Source organism: Bubalus kerabau, chromosome 7 (genome assembly GCF_029407905.1).
Source record: "Bubalus kerabau isolate K-KA32 ecotype Philippines breed swamp buffalo chromosome 7, PCC_UOA_SB_1v2, whole genome shotgun sequence".
NCBI classification, from domain to species: domain Eukaryota; kingdom Metazoa; phylum Chordata; class Mammalia; order Artiodactyla; family Bovidae; genus Bubalus; species Bubalus kerabau.
The window spans coordinates 10,950,355-10,966,684 of record NC_073630.1 but is presented as its reverse complement, the minus strand read 5'-3'; the positions used below and the strand labels follow the sequence as shown (position 1 = coordinate 10,966,684).

Sequence of the window (16,330 nt, the reverse complement as noted above, 5' to 3'; positions counted from 1 at the left end):
AATGAGTGTAGTCTTAGGTGACAGAGATTTAGCAGCAAAAAAAGAGACAAAGTCCCTGCCCTCAAAAACAGTAGAGAGACAATAAACAAATATATACTCTATCAGAATGCAGTAGAAAGTCTGCTAGAAACACATAAAGCAGGCTAGGGAGGACAGGAAGAATGACAGGTAAAGGGGGAGGGAGCTGCTATTGCATATAGAGTGGATGAGAACACATCTTTGATAGGAAGGCTGTATTTCCTTTTCCTTGTGGCGTGAAGTGTATCTGTGTTCATGTGTCTGTGAACACATTGCCCTGCTTCTCCAGGGTCAGAGGAGAAGAAGTCAAATAACTGAAAATATGTAAAAAGTGCTTGGTAAATTACTGGGCATTATGTGGACATAAGGTATTGTTATTGTCATTATAATTTCAGGTTAAGTCTAAACTCCATAACTTGACATTTAAGATGCTTTACAAAACAATTTTCTAATCTACCTTTCCAGCTTTATCTCCACTCCCTTGCATAAACCTAACTTGCAAATAAAATTTTCACTTTAATTCACTTGGCAATTAATCATGTACCGACTCACATTGCTTCTCCTATTGTTTCTTCTGTTCAAATCCTTTATTATTTTCATTTCCCACAAACCCTGTGTTCCTAATGATATTTTAAACTTGTGTATGTCAGTCTTTCTGTAAATTCCTTAAGGTATTCAATAATATGATTTGGCTTTGCTTCATGTACTGGCATACTATTTATCATCATTCTGATAGTTATTATGCTTTGGAATTTGGTGTTATACTAATTTTGTATGGGTTTTGAATTGCTTTATTCATCATGGAACAACGTACCTTTGAGAAGCAGAATTAAAAAAAAAATTCTGTATTGCTAAAATGAGCCTATAACTGTGGTTAGGACTTGCCTTAAGGATTACCTCAGTTCACTCAGACCAATAGCACCTCCTAATCCTCTGCGTCCACTTCATGACCACAGTCCTAGCCATCCTCTTGGCTTTTTCATGGTCTTGGGGTTTCTCTTGCTGGTATGCATTTGTTATTGTCTCTTGAATGACTTTCAAGTGATTATTTGCATTGAAAGAACTTCCCAGCAGTCTGAGAAATCAAGCAGAAGAGATGGATGAGTAAAATATAGTAGAAACTATAGGATAAGTACTAAGTGAAGCTTTGGTAGACATAATGATCCTACCAAAATAGCTAATCCCTGGAACCTCTGACTATCTTACCTTGCATCACAAAAGGGCCTTTGCCGATATGATAAATTAAGGATTTTGAGATGGGGATATCATTCTGGGTTATCTGGATTAACCCAAAATAATCACAAGAGACTTGATAAAAGAGGGATGCAGGAGAGTCAGAGTCAGGGTAGAGGATAAAAGAGGTCTGAGTGATGTGGTCACAAGCCAAGAAAGGCAGGTGCCTCTAGAAACTAGCAAAGAACAGTCAGGAACAGATTCTCCCCTTAGAGCTTTCAGAAGGAATACATAGCCCTGATGAACCTTTGATTTTAGCCCCATAAAACCAATTTTCAGGCTTTGTACCTCAAAAACTATAAAATAATAAATTTGTGTTGTATTAAGCCACTACATTTGTGGCAATCTGTTATAGCAACAGGAGAAAACTACTGCAGGAGACCTGGGTTTGATCCCTGGATTGGGAAGACCCCTTGGAGAAGGCAACAGGAACCCACTCCAGTATTCTTGCCTGGAGAATCCATGGACAGAGGACCCTGGCAGGCTACAGTGCATGGGGTCACAAAGAGTCAGACATGACTAAATGACTAATAGGAAACTAATACAGTAGTTTAATAATTTTTTTTAAAAAAGCCTGAGCTAGGGATCTGTCACAATCTAGCCCCTATCACATTTTTAGTTGTGTAATATCAGGAAAATTGCTCTACCTCAGTTTCCTTTCCTGTAAAGTAAAATTATACCTGCCTTACAGAGTCATTATGAAGACAGATGAAACCATTCATATGAGCATTTTGTAAAGTATTTTGTGTTATGTAAACGTGAAGTGTAAAACTTATTAAGGCTTTCTTAACAAGGGTTGGGTATGGAATGAAGACACCCATCCTTATATGTTGCATCATAATCATTCTCAATAACCAACATGTTATTTTAAAAGTGGTAGAAGTAGCCTACTGTCGGGATGGCCACCCAGCACACTTGTCACAAACTTCCCTCTATTAACCCAACTGGACATGGCGAATGGGCTTCCCTGGTGGCTCAGATGGTAAAGAATCTGCCTGCAATGCAGGGGACCTGGGTTTGATCCTTGGGTTAGGAAGATCCCCTGGAGAAAGGAATGGCTACCTACTCCACTATTCTTGCCTGGAGAACTCCATGGAGGAGCCCAACAGGCTACAGTCCATAGGGCTACAAAGAGTCAGATACAACTGAGCAACTAACACACACATACAATGGAATGCAACATTCTTTGTGCAAGAGCCAAGACACAGCCTTAGAATCCTTCTTAACCTACCTTTAGGAAGTTGCAATCAGTCATCTAGAGCTGGCATAAAAGAAGAAATTTATTAAAATCCCTGACTTAGTGGTTTAGAAAGTTCGGTCCCTTGGCCAGCAGCACAAACACCCCCTGTGAACTTGTTAGTAACCACAGGTCCACTCCAGGCCTACTGAGTCAGAACCTACATTTTAACAAGATCCCCAGGTGATCCCCATGAATGAGAGGATCTCTTCTGCAGTGTTTTGAATTCCAGTTATGCAGTTACTACTGTGTGACCTGAAGCAAAGTGTCTAAATCATTGAAGCTTTAGTTTTCTCATCAGTAAAGTGGAGAATATCACTCACTTCACTGGGTCCTTAAGAGAATTACAGAGGCTGCATATAAGGCGTTTTGCACAGTGCCTGCCAACAAATAGTCGGTGAACATTACCTCTTTTCAGTTTCATTTGCACCATCTGCAGCTGCTAACCATTCATTCAGTGTTGCTGGAGCCACTTTGAGTGGACGCTTTCCAAAGCCATCCATGCCCAGGAGAGGGGAGTTGGGGCGGTAGGGGGCAGGGGGCAGAACACTGTCAGCAATGCATTCTCCAAATACGCGGGGCATCATACTTTTTGCAACACCGAAGAAACCTCGGATGGTCTCCTTGGTTTCAGATCTCTGCACTTGGCTCTACCGGAACCCGTGTGCTGGAGTCAAGACACAGCCATGGAGTCTGGCGACCTGCGGGTGGGAGCGAGGGCCAGAATTCCTGCGGAGCTGCTCTGGGCCCCGGCCCTCTATCTTAATCTCCTTCTGAACTTTCCACCTGCTGCTGGTCTCCTTGCAGCAACACCGCAACCCGCCAGCGGGGGCCCGGTCGCCCCCTGGCCCGCAGCAGCCGCCGCCGTAACCCCTTCCCGCGGGACGGAAGGCTGGGCGGGGGCGCGGCGGGGGCGGAGCTCGGCGTCCTGCTGCTGCTGCTGCTGCTGCTGCTGCCGCCGCCACCGCCGCCGGTGCTGCCGGTGCTTCGGCCGCCGCTGTCTGCGCTCCTGCCGCCCCTTCCTCGAATATTCAGGCAGGGCAGCACTGCCCGGCGAGGACAGTTGGGCGCAGCCCGGGCCTGACGGACGAGCAATCGGGGACGTGAACTCCCACCTCCAGTTTGGCTCAGTGCCGGGCGGCGGCGGCTGCAGTCCCGGAGTGTGGGGTGGCCCCCGCGGTCTCCGCCCGGCTCCTGCGCGCCGCCTCTGCTCTTTGCATAGTAATTTCAGTTCCTGCTAGCACCCGGCTCCCTACCGGAACAGGTCTGAAAAGGACCGCCGCTCCCGAGCCCGCTGAGGCATCGGTGTGGCGCCGGGAGCCCCTGCGTGTGATATGCGACGGGAAGCCCTCGCCAAAGCGCAGGCAGCGGCCCCGCCACGCCGGAGACAGCCGGGCAACAGCAGGTAGGTGACCGGCGGCCGCGGGAGGAGACGCCCCCCGCGCCACCTCTGCCCATCTTGCAACCCTGGGAGACCACAGCTTTGCGGTGTGCTCGGTACTGATGGGAGATGGATTCGGTCCCACATTTTGCCAGGTGATCCTTTTTGCCTGTTGCTCTCGTTCCCATCCCGTCCTGAGCTCCAGGAGGGGCAGCCTTTCGCTCAGGTGATGAATTTCTCGGCAAGGTCATTGCTCCCTTAGGCTCTGGCTTTGAAGGTAAACCGGCGAAGACGCCTGTTGTTCTTGTTCTTGAGAGAGGGGGATTTGCAATCAGGTCTGCATACTGTGAATATCCAAATAGGGGTGCGTGTGTGTGTGTGTGTGTGTGGCAATACTACACATTTTTCTCATTTTTCTACACTTACTCCGTTTAAGGTCAGCATACTATCGTTCTATATAATATACATGCTTTTGTATGCGTGTGTATACACACATTACATACATAGTTTTTCTTGAGATAGGCAGAGAGGGAAAGGCAGGCAGAGGTTGATAAAGGGAAATCATTGTAGAGACCTGTTCAATATCTAGAGGTGAACTTTGGAACCACATTAAATCAGGGTAGACTAGAGGCTATAAACAGTTCTTTGGAGATGGATTTTAGAAAAGAAATCACTGAAAAACAGTCAACCAATACACACAAAAGATCCCTACGCCATCCAGGCAGATCCAAAAGATACAGGCAAAATTTCAGACGCAACAATGGGCAGTGAAAGAGTGGGGGGAAAAAGAAGGGGGAAGAATTTAGACACTCGAAACTGATTTTGGCTGGTAGGAAGGCAGCAAAGTCTGGTCAGGTTTCAAGTGCTTTTTAGAGGGGCCTTGGGAGAAATCTTGGCTTGGGGTGTAGGTAGTTCAAGGTTAAGATGATGTAAATGTCCTGAGAGTAGCATAGGTAGTGGGGAAAAGGCAATGGTTTGGACGGGGAGGGGAGAAGGAAGCTCTGAAAGTCATCAAGAAGCAACCACCTTTATTAAGGTATACTCTTTTTCCTGTTAAGGCAATACCTTGGATATGCTCTATCTGGTAATAAATATTTTTCACACCACATTTGTTAAAGATCCATTGGATCGTGTTTTCATTTTGTTTTTGCAAAGAATCTGGGTCATGGTGGGACTGGAGGAAACTGAAGTGTTTACAACACCAGCAAGATTTGGAGAGAGAGTTGATTAAGGCTTTAGCTTCATGAAATATTTACACATCTCTTGCGTGGTCTTTTGTTTGCTCTTGTTGGTAATGCTGCATATTTTACTTTGATAATGCTTTGAGTGTACTTCTTCTGAATGTGCTTATTTTCCAGTTATAAACTCTTCTTTCTTTTCCATTGTGTTCACCACTGGCCTGCCCTGAGTAGCAGCTGTGGGAATAAAGATACAATGAGTCACAGCATAAAGAAGAAAATCTTCTCTTTTGCTATCTGGGAATGGCAGGAGTTTGTATTAGGGAATATTCTTTTCAAATAGGATCGCAAAGAACATCTTTCAAGAGTTTTGCTGCTTTTAGTTTATTGGCAGGGTGGGGGGTAGGTTGTTGATTCATAAACATAAAAAAAAGTAGTAATTGCCATGGCAAGCCTAGATGTTATATCACTGGAATTTATTCTGGAAATAGTGCAAAGGAACTTATGAAGATCCATGCAGAATGTGTGTGTGAGACTTCACCTGATCACTAACTAGACTAATGAAAATGATGAGGACAAACTCGCAAGTGCATAGCTTCATGTGGCAAATGGAGATCTGAGGCATGGTCAGAACCCCTAACTGCAGGTCAGGGTGGGTTCCAACCAGCAGTTTTGTGTGTGTGTGTGTGTGTGTGTGTTTTTTAATTAATTAATTAATTTTTTGGAGGCTAATTACTTTACAATATTGTATTGGTTTTGCCATACATTGACATGAATCCGCCACAGGTGTACATGTGTTGCCCATCCTGAACCCTCCTCCCACCTCCCTCCCCATCCCATCCCTCTGGGTCATCCCAGCGCACCAGCCCCGAGCACCCTGTATCATGCATCAAACCTGGACTGGCAACCCATTTCACATATGATATTATACATGTTTCAATGCCAGTCTCCCAAACCATCCCACCCTCACCCTCTCCCACAGAGTCCAAAAGACTGTTCTAAACTTCTGTGTCTCTTTTGCTGTCTCTCATACAGAGTTATCGTTACCATCTTTCTAAATTCCATATATATGCATTAGTATACTGTATTGGTGTTTTTCTTTCTGGCTTACTTCACTCTGTATAATAGGCTCCAGCAGTTTTAAAATCTGAGTAATTTTTTAAAATTGCCTCAGTACACTTGCCCAATATACTACTTTAATTATTTGTCCCTTCAAAACACCCTAGTTTGTGCCCTAAATAAAATTGAAAGAATGTATTAGACACAGCTATCCTTCACTATATGAATTTCCAGTCACAAAATCTGCACCCTTCAGGGAAACACTAAAATCATGGTCATAGAATCCTAAAGTCATGAATGACTGGCCTTGGAGGGTCAAGACACACAATTCCAGTCCCAGATCACATTCAAGCTTTTTCAGTGGCCATTCTTTATGAGGTCACTTGTTGATTCATTTATGCTTCTCCATATTTTTATCCTGAATTCAAGATGGCTCTAGATTGTAGAATAGAAGTCTCAGCCTATAAAACTCGGGAGGGAGGGAGGAAGAGCACAGAGTGCTATGAAAGTCACATTGTGGGAGAGGAGAAGAGTAAGGACAGTTCCCAGGATTTGAAGGATGAGGAACTAGCCTGGTAAAGAGGACAAAGAAGGGCATTCCTTGTATAGGGACCAAAATATACAGAGGCCGAAGAAGAACAAGTAGTTCTAGGTGGCTGAAAAACTGAGGTGATGAAGATGCAAAGATGGGGATAGAGAAGGAAGTGGATCCATCTTCAAACTGAAGTTCAGAAGAGCTGTTAACTCATTTGATCCAGACGAGTTAGGTAAATACATTCATACTGAGGCTCTGTGTTGTTCACATTACCCAAGTTTATCTCTTTTAAATGTCTAGAAACCATATTTACCTGAATTTATAATAGCCTGATTAAAAGGGAGATATGTCATTGAGAAAGTCAGAATTCTCTGTGCCTAAATTTCTTCATCCATGAAATGTCTACCACCTACCGTGCATATTGTGAAAATAAAAGAGAATGAGAGAATGGAGATTTCAGTTTTACAGAAATTCAGGGAATCTTATCTTTTGACCAGCAGTACTCAGGGCAAAAGAATGGAAAGTATGCATACGCCAAGCATTTAATCGTCCCAGATGACTCCACACATTGGACTACGGTAAAATGGATATCCTATCATGCATCGTTTTAAAAAGTCTGAAATCTACTGCTTTAAGTGATACAAAGAAGAGATACTTCCAGTTTGCAAGTCACCTAGAGATCTACTACACAAGCGTTTACACCATATTCTGAATAGCAATCAGAATATAGGGCTTCCCTTGTAGCTCAGTCAGTAAAGAATCTGCCTGCAATGCAGGTGCCCTGGGTTTGATAGATCCTGGGTTGTGCCCTGGGTTGGGTAGATCCTCTAGAGAAGGAAATGGCAACCTACTCTGGTATTGTTGCCTGGAGAATCCCATGGACAGAGGAGCCTGATGGACTACAGTCTGTGGGACTGCAAGAGTCAGACTCAGCTTAGTGACTAAACCACTGAATAGCAAACTTGTCTTGAGAAAGGTAAAAAAAAAAAATGAGTATCAAGGTGGGGGGAGAAAATAACAGCAGAATTTCTGTTTAGACTAAAATACGACTCGAAAATTGTTATTTATTTTCTATCTAAAGTTTCTTTTCTCAGTCCTACTACTGTAAGAATGCTAGACAGAAAGGCCATAACGCCAGTCACTTATCTGTTATTTTCTGCCATATTTTTTATTTCTTTTGCAATAATTTACTGGCTAAGCCTTGCTTCAAATGAATTTAATAGTTGAACTACTTAAATTATATGACATACCACAATATAGCATGATTATTTCATTTCTCGGAACACAAATATAGTCTTTGGCACAGAGTGGCAAGGGTGATCAAGTGATTGTCTTACATGGAGCAAACCCTGCTTCTGTTCTCAACACGCTTCTTTTCCTGAGTGCCTTATAGGTGTAGCCTCCCATGCTCGATACTGGCAGCTCTGTGAGAATGAATCAGACCACCTGATACTCAGAATCCCAAAAGGAAGGGATTCTGCCAGACTTTCTTTCACAGTTGCTCTGTGACTTGTCCATCATTTTAATTAAATCTGTAAATATATCTGTATGCATTTTGAGAAATTAACATCTACTGTAGCTAAACAGTTATTTTAAGAAGATAAAATCAGAGAAGAAAGTGCGTTATATGTATTTCTGAAAACTTTTGGTGGGCTTCTCTTAGCTCTTGCTGTCTTTCCTAAGCAATAAAACAATCTTAGGAATTTGATATCCTCTTGAATAAACCTTTAACCAAAAGAACCATTGCCAGTTAAAAAAATAGCCTCATGGGCTTCAATTAGTTGATTTGGAAGGCAATCAATATGGAAATTCACTTTTTATAAATATGTCTCAGACTTCTCTTTCATCTTTCTCCACTTCAGAATGTTTACATTCGTGATAATCTAACTTTTTTGCATGAGTCAAGTCTGGGTAATAAAAACATGTAGAGGCTGCATTTGAGTTGAAAAGGCATTTGTTAAATTTCATGGAGGAAGACATAAATACATACATATATATACATACTGTTACAATTCAAAGTACTGTCTTGAATGCCAGTGAGAAAAATTTTCACAGCTTTTGATCTGGGCATGTTACAGTTGGCAATACAATAGCAGCTTTCTAATTTTACATGCCTGTAATTAGACTGACAGCTTTATTTTGAAGCTAGCAGCATAACTGAGGGCCTGAATTATTAATTCCAGTCAGTAATAACTCACCCTTAGCTGCTGTGACCTATGGAATCTGAATCTATAGGTAGGGCTTAGAAATCTATATTCTATAATAGTTAAGAAAGGATTTTAATCGCCAGTTGTGGACACTCCTGTTTAGTGTCCAGCCTTTACTTATAAGGAAGAGGAAAGATTACAGATGAGTCCCAGAGAAGTTAATAAATTGTCCGAAACCACTGAGGCAAAACAACCTAGACCTCCGCTTTCTAGTTCACTGATTCTCTGCAAAGGAGAGGAGGAGCAGGACCTGAAGTGAGGGTCTGAGGGGCTCCTGAGTGGTGGGGAGGGGGGGGGGGGAATCCAATTACTCCTGCCTCCTTCTTCCTGGATTGTGAGTCAGTACAGTGATCTCTGTCTCAAGGGTCTAATGAGGCAGAAAATTTTTGAGGATCTACTGTGTGATCTGAGACCAGGCCACTTTCTTGGCCTCACAAATCAGATTCCATTTTAAAATGTTAATTCTTGGGTCCTAAACCTCGTAGATCCCCAAGCTATCCCTAGGAAGATTGCTTTAATCAGTAGTCACAGCCTGTGACACTAGCAGAACCAAGCCAATCCTGAAAAAACTCAAGACTAGAGAGTGAAAATCTATAAAGTCACAAGCACCTTGAGGGACCTCAGGACTGTTGCTAATTCAGTAATGGAAAGCTGGCCAGAGACCTCAGAGCTCCTTAAAAAATCACATTTGCATCTACTAATTTTCTGGAGGGAAAGGAGTTAGAATACCTTTTTTTTTTAAGCCTGAATTGCATATGGTCCAACAAAGTAAGAGATCTAGTTTAGGGGGTATTAATCAAGATGGTTTATGTGGATAGCTTCTTGATTTTTTTTTTTTCAGAATATTGACTTCTAAATAGACTCAAATTAAGCTAACCATATTGTGTCTATGGGAGACTCTTTCTTTATAACATAAAACTTGGAGTAAATGAAATGCTTGAGGGAGTTAACTGTTCAGTGTATTTTCTGAGTAATAAGAGCATCTTTTTGTTTGAATTCTTGTTGAAATTTTTTCTGAAATCTAATACCCTATGCTTGTGTGTCTGCCTTAATAAGGACAATATGGCAAATATTATCAGGATTCAGAATTTTGTATCACCTCTGGGTTTTTATTCTGAATTATATCTGTGTAGGACAGGGCTGCTGAATATAACATAGAATTTTTGAACTGTTTTTTATTCATTTTGATGTAAGTGTGTTTTCTCATGATGTACTTTAAAAACTTTTGTTGTTGTTCAAAAATGCAAAAGATATTTGATTCATTGTGGGTGTTACTTTGTTGGACTTTGATCTTTGCTTTTGCCGTTACATCATTTTGGAACACTTATTTCATCTGAAATTAGTTTCTCAATCCCCTCAAAACATGGTTTAAAGCTCATTTAATTCAGCAAACTCTCCATGCTTCTTTAGACCTGTTTCTAAGTACTATTTTATACATGAATTTGTAATTTATCCTTACTTGTGTTATTCTCTAAGCATGCCTTACTTTGAATCCTATAAATGATTTCTCCTTGAAATAGGCAAGCAAAAAATGAAGTGACTAGAATTTTTATGCTAATGAGAATTTTAATCAGAGCTAAGGTTAATAAATCGATGTACATTTCCCCCTGCATCCTTGAATGAGTAAAAATTGCTTATGACAGATGGGTGTGGAGGACTGGCCTTGTTTTCGTGTTGAACAAGTTCTGAAATCAGTCTGAGAACAGAAAGAAATCTGTCAGTGTCAGGGTCAGGGGCTAAGCTCTGACTGAGTGAAAATGCCTCTGCCTTTCCTTTCACTTGGGGGGTGATTTCTTGTCTGCATATGTAGATTTGCAGAGCAGGAGAGTCCTTTGTCATGAGCATCTGAGGGGCCTGGTGTGCTTCACTTAAACCTCTCAGACAGGTTTGAGGATGTATGTGTGTGCTAAGTTACTTCAGTCGGATTCTTTAGCGCTGAGCCACCCAGGAAGCCTGAGAATGTAGGTACTGGATCAGAAATTGAAAACTGGCCAGCAGGAAGATCATGTTTTATCTGATCTGCAGGTATTTCTTTTTAATTAAGCCAATATTTAAAAATAAGAAGATCTATTATAAAAATGAAACACCAACCCACACTCTCTAAGCCAGAGTTGACTACAGTATGTGCCTTTATTATACCTCAGACTATATTACACTTCAGTCTTTATTACACTTCAGACCCCACTGCTTCCTATTGTCTCCCTGACACTGAAACTGCGTATAATCCCTTGTACTCAACAGCTTCGCTTAATTGTGTGAGCTATAGGTACTGGGTTCTCAAAGCCTGAACTAGATGTTTTCTGAGTACCACTGAGCTCTCCAGTGCTCTGAGCGTATTCATGAAATTGATGTGCCTCTACAGAGTAGAGAGATTATTGTGCAGTGTGTAGTTAATTCCTATACATTCTCATGAGAATCTAAACAGTTCTCATCATCAAAATATGTAAATTCTGTGAAAGGGTAATGAATGCAAACTGAGTTGACCTGGTCTGTTAAGAACAGACTAGTGGAAATTTTTGTTTGCTTGCATGCTTTTTATGGTACCACATTGGAAAATATAAAACAAAGAAGCAAAAAGTTTGATCAGTTATCAGTTTTACATTGGGTTGCTTTATGTATTAAAGTACAGTTGAATTATAATATTGTGTTAGTTTAAGGTATACAGTAAAGTGATTCAGTTATGTGTGTGTGTGTGTATTCCTTTTCAGATTCTTTTTCCTTCTGGGTTATTACAAAATATTCAGTATAATTCCCTGTACTCTATAGTAGGTCCTTGTTGGTTAGCTTCATATATTTTTAATGCACCATATCTTTGTTTTATTCACAACTCTTTCTGTAGACTCTACACATGTGTAGCCTCCTGAAAGCCCAAAGCATATCTCAAGCTTTCAGTGGATGGTGTATTCTGTTTGGTAGACTGGGCAGTTGAGAATAAACTGTCAGGGGTGGTATTGACTTGTGTCCCAGTTTGTGACTGTGTCTGTGCAACTGAGGAAGGGTCATCTAATGACGGTCGTTGGTAATGATTCCTCGTTGGTAATGATTCCAACCCTTGGCCACAGCGGCCCGAATCCCTGTGCAGTCTGCCCACTACACTGTGTGGAACTGCTCTGTTAATATGGCTGAAAATGAAGTGACCCTGTCAGTGTTGATTTATTCATGCTGCAAATAAAAGCAAATGCTCTTTGGAGACAACAGGCAGAAAACGCAGGCAGAGCCCTGAAGTAGACAAAGCTCTTCCCAGCTCTCTGAAATCTCTGCTACTTTCTCAACTTCAGCTGCCACTCTCCTTCCTCGTGCATACTTCATGCCTGCCACCCCCACATCGTGCCTCCCACTTTACTTCTAAAAACATCCTCGCACCTAATTATTAATCCCAAAGTGTCGGTGCCTCGGCAGCTTCACTCCAAGAAGACAATGCTGAGAATAGTATCAATGGAGGCCAACAGAGGACACGGTGCCACATCAACTGTATGCTTCCTTCGGACAAGAGTGCATTTCCTTCTAGAATATTGTCTGTCTTTAAGTAATAGGCATCATATCCCCTGAAGTATATTGATAATATATATAAAACCAGAGGTGTCCAGTGACTTAAATTGACTTACACTAAAACTTTTATGTTCTCTTATGAAACTATCCTCCTTTTCCCCTGGTGGTTATTTTGACGTTTAAAATTGCAGCGATGGGCTTTTAAAGATCATCCCTCTAGGGTTTGTGGCTTTTGAGTGCTGCGTCCAGGTCTCAGGAGGGATGATAAAAGTTAGTAATCTGAATTGGACTGGGTTGAGGGTACATCAGCACTTCCGTTTGGTAAATCAAATAAAAACATTCCTCAAACTGGAAATAGGAATTCAGTTAGGAGCTGAAGTACAGAATGTGAGAAGGGATTGGCAGAAGGCCCTGATTTAAGGAAGACGGATGTTTGGATCATTTGGTAAGTTGGATATTGAGTACTTCATAAGTAAGACCCTGTGCTATGTGCTAGGGATTCATAGTTGGATAAAACGTAGTCTGAATTCTCAAATAATTCCCAGACTACTGGATTAGATAAATTTATTGATAAATGTGGCTCAGCAAAGTGACAGTGAGCTCTTTTCCTGTCAGGATCTCCAGGAATTCCCCTAGTCACCTAACAACCAGGCTCCTTTCTCAGTCCCAACCACACACACCCCCGTGCCTCCCTCTTCCTTACTTAGGCCCTAGTGATTCAGATCACTTTCCGTCCATCTCCACAGCTTCACTACCTGTTCATCACACCTGGGTTCCTTTTTTCCCCAGCCAGGCCAGCATGAAAACTGGAAGTCTTTCCCCTCACTGTACTTCCTTCATGAATTTGAAAATAAAAACGTAGACACATGTATTTTCAACTTTATCCTGCTAAAAACAACTAAGAAACAGAAGACCACAAGAGTGACCAAGATGGGGTAGATAGAAGATCAAGAAATCTTCTGAGTTTCTGCTGGTGGCTAGTCTGAATACTGTAGGGAGTTTCTTCCCCATGAGTACATAAGAAACTCTGTGTAACTCCATCCCCTTCTCTTTTCTCTATTCAGGAAAATATCTACAAATGCAAGTGAAGTGAATAAGAGTAACATTATTATAGAAGTGACTTTATTATCGAGATCAGCATGGTTGACATTGGAAAGAACTGCTTTAATTATTCTTTTAATAAATCATTTACTGTCATTGATACTTTACCTTTGCTCATAAACTGTTTGTGATGCACTAGTGAATTATTAGATGGTTTAAAGGTCATGGTTTTAGAGTATTGCTTAGATTCTCAGGGTTCACGTCCACCCTGGGGGGATGACTTTGAGTTAGATCATTACTGGGCCGTGTACCCACTTCAGGGCACTGAAAATACCTGGCTGTTTTCATAGTTGCCTGGCAAAATGCCTCATACCCTCATGCTGTCTTTTGTTTCTAAGGTGGTGCTCATCACTTTCCCCTGGTTTTCCTCTTCGGAGTTAGGACCCTGTAGGTTCAGATGGTAATCCACGTCTCTGCAAAGCCCTGGTGAATGAGCCCATCTCTGTGTGCTTGCCCCTACTTACAGAACTTCCTAGCCTTGTTGCCTAGAAGGTAGTAGTGCAGGGAGAAGGGGGACGGTACCTGGGTTACAGAACTAATGATGATGAGTGGAGAGAACAAAAGGCCAGCCAGACACAAGAGAGAAGAGGAATTTAAGTGGGATAAATAGGAGCAAGAGACCAAAGGACCCACTCAGGCCACTTTGTCATCTTGGTTCCGGCGCATGAGAGAATGGACTACATTTCTTTTTATCTATTTGCTTTCCACTGTAAGGAAACTAAACATGAGCAGATTATACTGTGCTTAGTCTCTCAGTTGTGTCCTACTCTTCACGTTCCCATGGACTGTAGCCTGCCAGACTCATCTGTCTAAGGGGATTCTCTAGGCAAGAATACTGGAGTGAGTGACCATGCCCTCCTCCAGGGAATTGTCCCAACCCAGGGATTGAACCCAAGACTCCCACGTGGCAGGTGGATTCTTTACTGTCTGAGCCACCAGGGAAGATTATAGGTTGGTATAATTAATGACCTCCAGCTCTTTCAAAACTTCATTCTTTAGGCTCGTCTGCCAATAACATCTGCTAAACTCATTTCTCATTTAAACAAATCTATGAGGTTTGGACTTTCCTGGTGGGTCAGTGGTAAAGAATCCACCTGCCCTTGCAGGAGATATGAGTTCAATCCTCGGGTCAGGAATCCTCTGGAGAAGGAAATGCCAACCATTCCAGTATTCTTGCCTGGGAAATCCCACAGACAAAGAGCCTGGCAGGTTACAGTTCATGGGTTCCCAAAGAGTTGGACATGACTGGGCGACTACACAACAACATAGGTTTGTATAATACTATTATCTCCCCCATTTTAGAGAGGAGGAAACAGATAAAATAACATGCCCCAAATCCCTCAGATTAGTGATGGAGCTGAGAATCCAGAGTTGTCTAACTTCAAAGGCTACACCCTTTACCACTATGCTATATACCTTGCAATATTTTAATATGAACGTTATTAATACTGTGGGTCAAAATATTAGGAATGGACAGGATCTTACAGACTGCTTTTTCCTATCTCAGATTTCATTTTGTGTTATTTAAAAAGAAAATGTGAAAGCTTCTAGATCAGTGATAAGTCATTCTTTTATCAAACAGGGTGAGCTCAAGGACAAACATTTTGAGTTAAAACTTCATAAGTCATAGTATAGGCAGAAAAATTGCAGAACAAAATGTCTTATCAGAATATCCAGGTGACACATATGTCGTACAAACAACGTCTTTGTTTCTTGAAAGAAAAACCAAATATATTCTACGCAGTCACAGGTTTGCACATGTGCACATACACACATATAACAAGAAAGAAAACCGGGCAAGGCTGTGTTTAGCTTTACCTCTGGACTTTGGACCTAGAAACTATTTATAGAACTAGTGTTTCCGTGATTGAGGTTTTAATCACAGACAGTCATTTACTTATGAAAGTGAGCAATTCCTTATTATAGCTTGCTGCTAAGTGTTCTAGTTGCAGACTGAAGGATGAACAAAAGGTAATCTATGCACAGGAGGCCCATTTGAGACAAGTTTCTTCTTAAAACTCTATTTCTAATAAACTAACGGTACGTGACAGGAGGATGAGGATACATAGATTTGTCTGTTTTGAACATGAAAATTCACTCATTGGTTTAAAGTCATGATTTCTGCTTTAATTTTTTTAATATTAATAATAAGCAATTGATTTTTTTTCTAGTTAAAAATAAAAACAAAACAGAAGTCCCCTGCAGGCACTAGGCTTATTGCTGGACTCTTACCATCAATCTGGAATGTCTTTACCACTTGGTGTTGTTTCAAAACCCAAACTCTTTGTTCCAGAGTGTGGCACAGTAGAATGCACTGCTTTCCAAAGTGCAAGAGATTTCTACCAGTGACCTGTGAGATGATCTTAGGTAGTATACATATTTACTTTGTATTGAATAGTTACAAATTTATCTTAATAGAAAAAGGAGTAAATTTTAAAGTATATAATTTTAAATATGCTATATGAAAAATATATCACTGATACAACAAACCTGTGACTTTACAGGTACCATTTCCTAAGGCTTGGCTAGTATTTTTAACTAGTGCACCAGTTACATTCAATTGAATGAAAAATATTAAGTGAAAAATCATTTAGACAAGAGGGCTTCCCTGGTAGCTCAGTTGGTAAAGAATCCACCTACAATGCAGAAGACCCTGGTTTGATTCCTGGGTTGGGAAGATGTGCTGCAGAAGGGATAGGCTACCTATTCCAGTTTTCTTGGGCTTCCCTTGTGGCTCAGCTGGTAAAGAATCTGCCTGCAATGTGGGAGACCCAGGTTTGATCCCTGATTTGGGAAGATCCCCTGGAGAACAGAAAGGCTACCCACTCCAGTATTCTGGCCTGAAGAATTCCATGGGGTCACAAAGAAAACTATTAAGTAAAATATTTTGTA

General features: G+C 41.4%; 1 protein-coding gene across 1 annotated transcript in view; it reads left to right on the top strand.

Moving 5' to 3' along the window:
• Positions 1-3,441: 3,441 nt before the first annotated feature.
• Positions 3,442-16,330, top strand: part of GPRIN3 (GPRIN family member 3) — a 76,933-nt gene continuing 64,044 nt past the window's right edge. The window contains exon 1 of the mRNA XM_055587632.1: positions 3,442-3,893. The gene's annotated coding sequence lies outside the window, so the exon portion shown is untranslated. The remainder of the gene's footprint in view (positions 3,894-16,330) is intronic.